Raw genomic sequence first — 11,773 nt, 5'->3', positions numbered from 1 at the left:
GGTGCGGCCTACTGGAAAGATGAATTAGCCAGGGCAGGACAGAGAGAGGCAGAAAGTTTGGCCATCTTCCTGCCATCTTCCTCCCTCCCAGCTGGGGCAGCTCTGCATGGTGGGGTGAGTGTCCCACAGGTTGCTGGGCATGGCCCTGACCTGCTGAGACCTTACAGTGAAACCGCAGAGTCCCCCCTCCCTCCCTCCCACACACCTGCTCCCCACCATCCGCCCTACCAATTTCCCAACTCGGGGCTGCCATGTACGTCATCAGTCGGCTAGCCCTCCTCTTTTCTGGAACAAAACTTTCTGAAGCCACCCAGATCCAGCACAGAAGCAAAGCAGGAAGGTGAGGGCACTGCCGAAGGCCTCCACAACCCAGGCCACCTGTCCTGTCCGGGAGCTCTCGGTAAGCAAGTCGCCAGTTGATCTAGAGCAGTCGGGTTGGTCCTCCCTTCCACCCCTCCTGGTTTTTTTTGAGAAATCTGGAGGTGCCTCTTGCTGGCCTGGGATGTGGTCTCAGAAGAGGACCTGATCCCTCCTCAGTTACCCCCACCAGTGGCCTGTGGAACCCTACTTGGGCACTTTGCACCCAGAGTCTGTGCTCCTGGGAGCCTTAAAGCCAAGAAGGGCTGAGGCGGAGGGAAGGGTCTGGCGGGCTCCAGCTCTGGCATCCCCACAAACTCCCTTTTCTGGGAAACAGACCCACCCACGTTCCATCAGGATAAGGGGTCAGATCTCTCCCCGACAGCAAGTTCAGCCCTGGCCTGTCTGGAAGTCTTGGCAGTAAGCAGATGGGGCGCATGTATAAAGAGAGACCCCCTTGGGGCAACTCTGGGTGATACCCTACCTGTCTGCTCCCCCACCCCGCAACCTGAGGACTTTGCTTTTTCCTCACAGAGATGGAGAGAACGATGGGGAGACAGGGGATAGGAGGTTCCCTAGGGCCTATGGGTGAGCAAAGAATAAGGTCAGCAGAGACGGAAAATTCACTTCACCCACCACCAAGCCTCCTCAGATCGTGCTCAAAAGGCCTGCCAGGGCACCTCCATATTTGCAGTTTGCAGGGGTGGAGGGTGAACCCCAGTCTTCACAGGGAAGAGGCCTGAGCTCTACCTCGAAGCCAAATCCCCCACTCCATGCTCCAGTTCTTCCTGGGGGTATCTCCTGCTCTTTGCAATGGAGAAAATGGCCCCTTCTGGCCGACCCTCAGAGCTGCCCCTGGGATTCGGGTTCAGAACAGACATTCATTTTTTTTTTTGCAGGAGTAAAAACGGGGTTTATTTAGACCAGCATGCTGGGGCTCCGCAGCATACCCCATAAACGGGCAATGGCTGAGAGAGCCCCGAACTTCTTCAAAGGGGATCTTATATAGGCCTTCACTGGCCGTTACAGCAAAGCCCGCACATTTCATAGCCAATAGATTTGTAACAACATATACTTTCTTTTTTTTTTTGTTCTTTTTTTTTCCCTTTATTTTATTTTATTTTTTTAAAGTTGTAGATTTACAATTTTTTGTGCTTTGGTTTCAATTATACAATGATCAGATACCCATCCCTCCACCAGTGCCCATTTTCCACCACCATGGATAATATCCCTCCCACCCCCATCCCCCCATCCCCCCTGTCTCTGTGGCAGGGCAATCCCCTGTGTTCTCTCTCTCCTTTTGGGTGTTGTGGTCTGCAAAAGAGGCATTGAGTGGCAAACATGTTCAGTCCATAGTCTACTTTCGACATGCATCTCCCCTCCTGGGAGGATCCTCCAAACATACTTTATTTGGTGCTCCCTTCTCTATCTGAACTGCCCTTTCCTCTAGGATACCTGGCTGGCCTCTAAGTTATGGAGTAATCCTCCTGGTGCTGATCTCAGCTATTCTTGGGTATTAATCTCATACTTTGTTACTTTATATCCCCCAGATGAATGCAATCTTTCTATGTCTATCCCTCTCTTTCTGACTCATTTCGCTTAGCATGATACTTTCCATATTGTACCACTTGTATGTAAAGTTCATGACTTCATCTTTTCTAAGAGCTACATAGTACTCCATTGTGTAGATGTACCAAAGTTTCTTTAACCAGTCATCTGTTCTTGGGCATTCAGGTTTCTTCCAGTTTCTGGCTATTGTAAAGAGTGCTGCAATGAACAAACAAGTGCAGATGTCACTTCGACTATACATTTTTGCCTCTCTGGGATATATTCCCAGGAGTGGTATTGCTGGGTCAAATGGGAGCTCAATTTCTAATTTTTTGAGAATCGTCCATACTGTTTTCCAGAAGGGCTGAACCAGTGGACATTCCCACCAACAGTGAAGGAGTGTCCCTTTCTCGCCACATCCACGCCAGCATCGGTTGCTTTTGTTCTTTTGAATGTGGGCCAGTCTCTGAGGTGTGAGATGGTATCTCATTGTGGTTTTGATCTGCATCTCCCTGATGATTAATGATGTAGAGCATTTTCTCATGTGCTTTTTTGCCATTCGGATTTCTTCTTTGAGAAAGTTTCTGTTCATTTCATTGCCCCATTTTTGGATGGGGTTGGATGTTTTCTTCTTGTGGAGTTTAACCAGTATTCTGTATATCCTGGATATCAACCCCTTGTCAGATGTGTATTCGGTGAATATCCTTTCCCATTCTGTAGACTGTCTTTGTATTTTGGTCACTGTTTCTTTGGAGGTGCAGAAGCTTCTTAGTTTAAGATAGTCCCATTTATCTATCTCTGTTTTCACTTGCTCAGCCAGTGGCGTGGCATCTTTGAAGATACCATTAGCTTCAATGTCATGGAGGGTTTTGCCAACTTTATCTTCAATGTACCTTATGTACCTTATGGTTTCTCGAAGCCAAATCCCCCACTCCATGCTCCAGTTCTTCCTGGGGGTATCTCCTGCTCTTTGCAATGGAGAAAATGGCCCCTTCTGGCCGACCCTCAGAGCTGCCCCTGGGATTCGGGTTCAGAACAGACATTCATTTTTTTTTTAAATAATGTGGGAATACTGTTATTTTTGCAGTCATTGATTAAGCTGAACTAATTGGGCATAAACTACACATTACTTTTTTTAAAATTGTATCACCATGAGATATAGTTACAAAGCTTTCACACTTGGGACTAGCCATACGGTGACAGAACACCCTTTCCTCCACCAGAGCACATATTCCATCACCCACATCCCAGTCCTCACCCTGCCTCTATGGCAGACAATTTCCCCAATACTTTCTCTCTAATTTTGGGCATTATGTTTTGCTCCAAATTTCCCACCACCATTCAAGCCTGTCTGCCAGGGGCAGAAGGTAGATAATTTATTTTCCATTGATCATTTTGAATATCATGAGAGCTGGCATGGCCGCAATTGTAAATGGGAATTTCTAGATTGGAAACGGTTGGGTTCCAAAGACATCTCAGTAGGGCACTCATCCATTTTGGGATTCAGTGGGGCCTTTCTGGGCCAGGGCCCTTGGTGCGTTAAGATGGCACCTGGAGGTAAATTGTGAGCATGACTGCCAGTCTCTTGGGCAGGTGGGGAACCAGGGGGGACAGCCTGGGTCCTCTGCCACTATGCGGCCTGGCATAGTCCTGGAACCCGCACACCTGGGCCTTGCTTGTGGAAGTTTTTGGTCACCGGGATTCCATCTGGAATAGGCGGGGAGAGCACACAAGTTCCGTCTGGGGTGTCCCAGTGAAATTGGCTCGGTATGGGGCCCGGAGAGATCTCGGCACCTGGTTCCTTCTGGGACTTGCTGCTGTGTCTTTGGGCCAGGGCTGTTGATGCTCTAAAATGGCGCCCGGAGGCAAATTGTGGGCCTGACAGCCAGTGAGTAGACATGCTTCTGTCTCCTGCTTTCCTACAGGAGGTGCCCAGCAGCCACCACCGTGAACAGGAGAGCCCAGCCCAACCCTGCTGCCAGGCACCCACTCGCCTGCACCTCCTAATGTAGCCCTTGCCCTGACACCATGGCTAACCCCAGCGTCCGCTTCCTGTCATTCTTGTTCAAGAGTAATTATTTGGTGAGCTTAAATGGGCTAGTGGCCCTGGTCACTACGAGTGGCCAGGAGCTCTTCTCCTTGTTTGCCTTCCACTGTCCGTGCACACCAGGCTTGAACTACCAATATGGGCGGATAACCATTGGGGGGCCCGCTTTGGTGTTCTTCTTCATCAGCATCTTCCTCAACAAACAAACCAGGAACCTGGTGGCCGAGTGGCGGTGCCACAAGACCAAGAAATGCTCAATCATCACAACCTTCCTCCTCCTAAAGCCCATCCTAGTCCGTGCTCTCGTGGCCCCAGTCACCTAGTTGGTCATCTCCCTGCTGAGCGAGGAGGCCTATGTCTGTGCATTCAGCGAGTTCGTGGACCCGTCCTCGCTCCCGGCCGGGGACGAGAGCTTTCCTCTCTCCGATGCCACGTGGGTCCTGGCCAGTTTCCCTTGCAGGGAGGGCCCGGCCAACCTGTCCGACTTCCAGGAGGAGGTTAACCGCAGTCTCAAGTATGAGTCTCAGGTAAGGCTCTGCTGATTGATCCTCATCCCTTTCCCAGCGAGGTTTGTGTGTGGACGGGTGGGACAGGGTTGGGGGAGCTCAGTGCCCAGGCGGGAAATGATCCTCAGGAAAACTCCAAACCTGGGTCCCGTAATCAGTGACAGACATGAGGCAAGATTCTTGGTGTGATAAGAATCATTTTCAGTTTCAAATAGGAGAGTTGTGTTCATTTTGGCAGTACTGGGGGTGGAACCGGTACTCACACATGCAAGGAAAGTGCTCTATTGCTAGGTCATTTTCCCGGCTCCTCCAGATAAGAATTTTGATGATTTGGGTTTTGGCCAAACCCAACAGAACTCACAAATGCTTAAAACTTAATGAGCATTCATTTTAGTTAGGGAAGGGGGAGACAGGAAGAGGGAGAGAAACAGTCCGGCGTTCAAGGGGAACAGGTGTAGAGGGGAGAGAGCTGAGGATGCCCCAAGGTCAAAGAAAGGAATCACACATTCCAGCTGGGATGCAGCAGACCCGGACTGGGAGGTCCCTACTTGCTCTCGCAAAGTTCCCACAGACTGCCCCGACTTGAGGTTTTCCATGCAGATAAGAGTCTGTTGCAAGGGGCCAGAGCGATTGTACAACAGTGAGGTTGTTTGCCTTGCACATGGCAGCCTTAATTTGATCCCCGGCATCCCATATGGTACCCAGAGCACCACGGGTGTGATCCAAAAAGCAAAAAGAGAAAACAAAACAAAATGAGTCTGTTATTAGGGTCTTGTCAAGGGCAGAGTTTCGGGGAGTCTTCTTGCAGCTCACCACAGCCTTCAGTTCCTGCTGATGCCTCTCTCTCCTGGACCACCAACCTGTGCCAGCTGGGTCTCAGGGGGCCCTGCCCTGTGCCTTGGGCTGCTGTAGAGCCGGTGATGGAGCTGCTTTGGAGCAGCGGTCTCCAGCCTCTCACACCCGCCCACTCTCCCTGGCACCTGGGCCCTGGTCAGGCAGTAAGAACCTGGGAAATAAGAACCGAGGCTTCCAACTCTCTCCACCTGCCGACCCGCACAGCTCTGTGGCAAAATCCACTGCTTTAGATCCCATCTTGATCCCGTTGCTTCTGAGACATCCATCGCCTGCTCCCTCCTACCTTCAGCCTTGGCTTCGCTCCGAGGGGGCAGAGGGATCAGGGAAGAGTGAAGGAAGCAGCCTGGTGAGGGCTGAAGGGGCAGAGAGGAGGCCGGGAAGGGGCAAGGAGGCACTGACCTAGTCTCGGGACATGGGAAACAACAGTTGGGGCTGGGGACACTACTGGGCTAAGGCGCAAGCCTGGCATGCACCTAGCCCATAGGGTTCAATCTGGCACCACACAGTCCCCGAGAACTGCCAGTTACAGGTCTGGAGGCTCCCTGAGCATCCCTAGATGGGGCCCCGCATCACCAGGGAAGCCTGTTCACCTCCAGCCCCACAGGGTTCGGGCAGCACCACATGCCTCAGGCCCTAAGGTTAAACTGTGAGCCAGGTTGGCTGAAGTATCACCAGTGACCATTGGTCTCAACACACACACACACACACAGACACACACACACACACACACACACGAAGCTACAGTAGAGGGGAGGGTGTCAGCAGCCCAGGAGATGGGTATGGAGACACGGGAATGGGATGCCATTGCTCAGAGCTGCACAGGGCCAAAAATGGAGCGACACCCACCCCAGGGAGACTTTGAGACCAGCATGAGGCGATTTTCCAGCAAGGTAGTGAGGGTGAGGAGAAAGCGGCATGGGATGCTCCCAGAGGGTCCCTGGGAGGTGGCATGAGACTGGGCCTGGTAGTCTGAGCCAGACTTGGTGGGCTGAGATGTGGGGAATAGGGAGGCCCTGGGGAGGAGGGGAAGGCAGCAGGAATCTGCCAAATTGAAGCACAGAGCAAGTGCCGCTTGGGAACACTGGTTTCTCCTTCAGATGCAGAATTTGCAGATGCAGAGCCAGCGGGCTGGGGGTGCTGAGGGTCAGCCCCACCCCAGCCGCTCTGGACCCCCTCAGCTGCCCCTTTCTCTGACTGGCCGTCTGTGTCTCAGCACTTAGGGTGGCTGCTCATCTTCTCGATGGCCATCCTGCTGTTGGTCATCAAGTTCTTCCAGTCCTGTGGCTCAAAATTTGGCTACCGCCAGGAGGACTACTTGACAAGCTACCTCGCCAATGAGGAGCGGCTCTTCCAACGCACGGCTGAGGTGCACTCACTCGCGATGGCGGCCAACAACGTGAAGCGCTTCTTCGGGTTCGTGGCGCTCAGCCAGAGGGACAAGGCACTGTTGGCCAAGTTCCCCGAACAAGGCACCCACCTGAAGCTACAGTGGGACAACATCACTGGCAGTTACCTGTTCCAGAAGAAGCTGGGTATCCCCCTCTACAGCCGCCTGCATGAGTGGGCCCAGAGTCCAAGTGGCAAGGCCAGGGTCATCAACATGGAGATGGCGCCCCTGCTCCACCACCCAGAGCCCCATCTTGCTGCCAGCCCGACCCCCGACCCCAGCAGCCCCATCCTTCCACCTGCACCGCTGGCTCTGGGGGAAGAATGAGGTTCAGAGGTAAGGGGTGCAGAGGAGAAGGCAGCAGACCCATCTGCCCCTGAAGGACAGGCCTGTGGACCTGAAGAAATGCTGGCTTCACAGGCAGGAGTCCTGGACGCAAAACGCCAGTAGCAAGTTTTCCCGAGCACCACCCGGGAGTGACTCCTGAGCACAGCCCCAAATAGAACCCCGGCAGCAGAAAACTTCCAGAACCCAACTGCCACCATGCTCAACGCCACTCTCCACACACTTGAATGAGCCTCACCCAAGTGGGAACAGGCAGGAAAACCTAGGTATGCGGGACCTGTGGCTGAGATCACCAAGCTCACTCGGATCGGGCCTGGGCCTCCTCCCCCCAGATCCCCAGTTGTCCAGTAGCTTGGCAGTCACACCCATTAACTGCCCCTGGCCTCACGTAATCTCATCAACGGCCAAGATCCAGAGCCTACAAACTAAAGTTCCTGGTAGAGAGGGTCTGAGAATTTCCTAATGCAGCTGCTTGACCTCTAATACTCTAGCCCTCTTACATACCAAAAGTAGCACACATTTGTTTGGTTTGAACATACTTACTTGTATTCTCTTATATTCGACCTTAAATGGCTCCAGAATGAAAGAGAACAACCTTCACACACTTTCCTCTTGTGTTAGGAGGGTTCTTGGTGGTGGAATTGGTGTTTGAATATTGCCTGCAATGAACTATTGTAAACTACTTTATGAAAATAAAATATATAAAATTTGTAAAAAAATAATCACCGTATCATTGTCATCCCGTTATTCATCCATTTGTTCAAACAATCACCAGCAACATCTCCATTCATCCCAGCCCTGGGATTTTAGCAGCCTCTTTTACTTGTCCTTCCCAACGGTGCCATATTTGAGGCTCTTTCAGGGTCAGGGGAATGAGACCCGTTATTGTTCTTTCTTTTGGCATATCCAGTATGCCATGGGGAGCTTCCAGGCTCTGCTCTGCGGGCAGAATACTCTCAGTAGCTTGCTGGACTCTCCAGGAGGGTCGATGAATGTACATACATCTCTGTAAAATAAATAAATAAATAAATAAAGTAAACACTGGCTGGAGAGATAGTACAGAGGGTAGGGCTCTTGCCTTAGCATGTGGCTCACCTGGGTTTGATACCCTGGACCACATATGCCAGGGGTCATCCCTGATCCAAATAGAAGGCATGGAGTCAGCTGAGTTGGGGGAAAAAAACCATCCTTCTCCAAATTCTTTCACTGATGCCCTCAGAGCTCAGGGTCCCACATTCTGAAGTTCCCACCCTGAAGTCCTGAGATTTGAGTTCTACTTTTGGTTTTGTTAGTTTGGGAGACACGGCCGCACAAGTTGTGCTCAGGGTTAACTTCCAGTTTGATGCTCAGTGGTGGTTCTCACAGATGCCTGTGGGAGCATATAAAGCGAGCTGCGCTGAGGACCGCACCCCAGGACTCCTGCAAAACCTGCCCCTCAGCTCACCCAGCAAACACATATCTCCCAGACCCTTAGGTGCTGCTTTTTGTTTGTTTTCCCTCCACCTAAGATTTTGTTGTCCCCCCCAACCCCAGTTATGAGACCCTGATCAGACCCAGCATGCTAAGGGCGTACTCCTGTCTCTGTGCTCAGAGCTGACTCCTGGTGAGGCTCAGGGGACAAATTATGATGCCAGGGCTTGAACCCCTGGTTGTGCCTATGCCAGACAAGTGCCCACCTGCGGTATTATCTCTCAGGCTCCTCCACCTCAGGTGTGAAACAACACCAGAGTTAGCTGGAACTGGGGTGCGACCTCCTGGGAAGATGAAACAGCCAGGGCAGCACAGGGAGAGGCAGAAAGTTTTGCCATCTTCCTGCAATCTTCCTCCCTCCCAGCTGGGGCAGCTCTGCATAGTGGGGTGAGCGTCCCACAGGTGGCTGGGCATGGCCCTGACCTGCTGAGACCTTACAGTGTAAACCGCAGAGTCCCCCCTCCCTCCCTCCCACACCCCTGCTCCCCATCCTCCCCCCTGCAATTTCCCAACTCGGGGCTGCCATGCATGCCATTGGGCGGCTGACCCTCTTTTCTGGAACAAAACTTTCTGAAGCCACCCAGATCCAGCACAGAAGCAAAGCAGGAAGGCGAGGACACCACTGCAGGTCTCCATACCCCGGGCCACCTGTCCTGACCGGGAGCTCTTGGTAAGCAAGGCGCCAGTCCTGGGGTGTATGACTTGTCTCAGAGCAGTCGGGCCGGTCCTCATTCCGACCCCCTCCTGGTTTTCTTTTTGGAGAAATCTGGAGGTGCCCCTCACGGGCCTGGTGTTTGGTCTCAGAAGAGGACCTGGTTCCTCCTCAGTTACCCCCACCAGTGGCCTCTGGACCCTACTTGGGCACTTTGCACCCAGAGTCTGTGCTCACGGGAGTCTTAAAGTCAAGAAGGGCTGAGGCGGAGGTAGGGGCCTGGCGGGCTCCAGCTCTGGCATCCCCACAAACTCCCTTTTCTGGGAAACAGATCCACCCACGTCCCATCAGGATGAGGGGTCAGATCTCTCCCCGACAGCGAGTTCAGCCCAGGCCCATCTGGAAGTCTTGGCAGTAAGCAGACAGGGTGCAGGTATAGAGAGGGACCCCCTTGGGGAAACTCTGGGTGATACCCTACTTGTCTGATCCCCCACCCCACAACCAGAGGACTTTGTTTTTTCCTCACAGAGATGGAGAGAATGATGGGGAGACAGGTGATAGATGGTTCCCTAGGGCCTCCAGGTGAGCAAAGAATAAGGTCAGCAGAGATGGAAAATTCACTTCACCCACCACCCAAGCCTCCTTAGATCGTGCTCAAAAGGCCTGCCAGGGCACCTCCATATTTGCAGTTTGCAGGGGTGGAAGGTGAACCCAGGTCTTCACAGGGAAGTGGCCTGAGCTCTACCTCGAAGCCAAATCCCCCACTCCATGCTCCAGTTCTTCCTGGGGGTATCTCCTGCACTTTGCAATGGAGAGAATGGCCCCTTCTGGCCGACCCTCAGAGCTGTCCCTGGGATTCGGGTTCAGAACAGACATTCATTTTTTTTTTAAATAATGTGGGAATACTGCTATTTTTGTAGTCACTGATTAAGCTGATTGAATTGGGCATAAACTACACATTACCTTTTTTTTTTTTTTAAATTATATCACCGTGAGATAGAGTTACAAAGCTTTCACACTTGGGACTAGCCATACGGTGACGGAACACCCATTCCTCCACCAGAGAACATTTCCCATCACCCACATCCCAGTCCTCACCCTGCCTCTATGGCAGACAATTTCCCCAATACTTTCTCTCTAACTTTGGGCATTATGTTTTGCTCAAAATTTCTTACCACCATTCAAGCCTGTCTGCCAGGGGCAGAAGGTAGATAATTTATTTTCCATTCTCATTTTGAATATCATGAGAGCTGGCATGGCCGCAATTGTAAATGGAAATTTCTAGATTGGAAATGGATGGGTTCCAAAGACATCTCTGTAGGGCACTCATCCATTTTGGGATTCAATGGGGCCTTTCTGGGCCAGGGCCCTTGGTGCGTTAAGATGGCACCTGGAGGTAAATTGTGAGCATGACTGCCAGTCTCTTGGGCAGGTTGGAACCCGGGGGGGTTTGGCCTGGGTCCTCTGCCACCATGCGGCCTGGCGTAGTCCTGGAACCCGCACACCTGGGCCTTGCTTGTGGAAGCTTTTGGTCACCGGGTTTCCATCTCGAATAGGAGGGGAGAGCACACAAGCTCCGTCTGGAGTTTCCCGGTGAAAATGGCTCGGTATGGGGCCCGGAGAGATCTCGGCACTGTGGTTCCTTCTGGGACTTGCTGCTGTGTCTCTGGCCCAGGGCTGTTGACGCGCTAAGATGGCGCCCGGAGACAAATTGTGGGCCTGACAGCCAATGAGTAGACATGCTTCTGCCTCCTGCCTTCCTACAGGAGGTGCCCAGCAGCCACCACCGTGAACAGGAGAGCCCAGCCCAACCCTGCTGCCAGGCGCCCGCCAGCCTGCACCTCCTAATGCAGCCCTTGCCCTGACACCATGGCTAACCCCAGAGTCTGCTTCCTGACATTCTTGTTCAAGAGTAATGATTGGTTGAGCTTAAATGGGCTAGCGGCCCTGGTCACTACGAGTGGCCAGGAGCTCTTCTTTTTTTTTTTGCCTTCCACTGTCCAAACACACCAGGCTTGAACTACCAATATGGGCGGATAACCATTGGGGGGCCCGCCTTGGTGTTCTTCTTCATCAGCATCTTCCTCAACAAACAAACCAGGAACCTGGTGGCCGAGTGGCGGTGCCACAAGACCAAGAAATGTTCAGTCATCACAACCTTCCTCATCCTAAATTCCATCCTAGTCTGTGCTTTCGTGGCCCCTCATCACTATCATTACTATCAGCACCATCACTACCATCATCCCCATCTTCCGACCATCATCCTCATCACCATCACCACCATCACCACCAACATCACCACTAACATCACCATCCTCACACCATCATCCTCATCGCCATCACCAATATCCTCACCTTCCCCCCACCATCATCCTCATCACCATCACCACCATCACCACCACCACCACCGCCATCATCACCATCCTCCCACCATCACCCTCATCACCAGCACCAGCACCACCATCATCATCACCATCATCTTCACCCTCACCATTACCCTCATCACCATCCTCATCACCATCCTTATCTCCATCCTTATCTTTCTCCTGCAACAGCTGTCTTAGAGAAACCACTAACTTCTCAAATACTGTTCACAGTTCCCACTG

General features: G+C 52.3%; 1 pseudogene; it reads left to right on the top strand.

Moving 5' to 3' along the window:
- The first annotated feature begins 3,933 nt into the window (after positions 1 to 3,933).
- Positions 3,934 to 7,027, top strand: LOC130029413 (calcium homeostasis modulator protein 2-like; annotated as a pseudogene).
- The last annotated feature ends 4,746 nt before the right edge of the window (positions 7,028 to 11,773 follow it).

The sequence above is a fragment of the Sorex fumeus genome, unplaced genomic scaffold (genome assembly GCF_029834395.1).
Source record: "Sorex fumeus unplaced genomic scaffold, SorFum_2.1 ptg000043l, whole genome shotgun sequence".
NCBI classification, from domain to species: Eukaryota; Metazoa; Chordata; class Mammalia; order Eulipotyphla; family Soricidae; genus Sorex; species Sorex fumeus.
The sequence above is the reverse complement of the archived record's forward strand: the minus strand, read 5'-3'. Positions and strand labels throughout refer to the sequence as shown.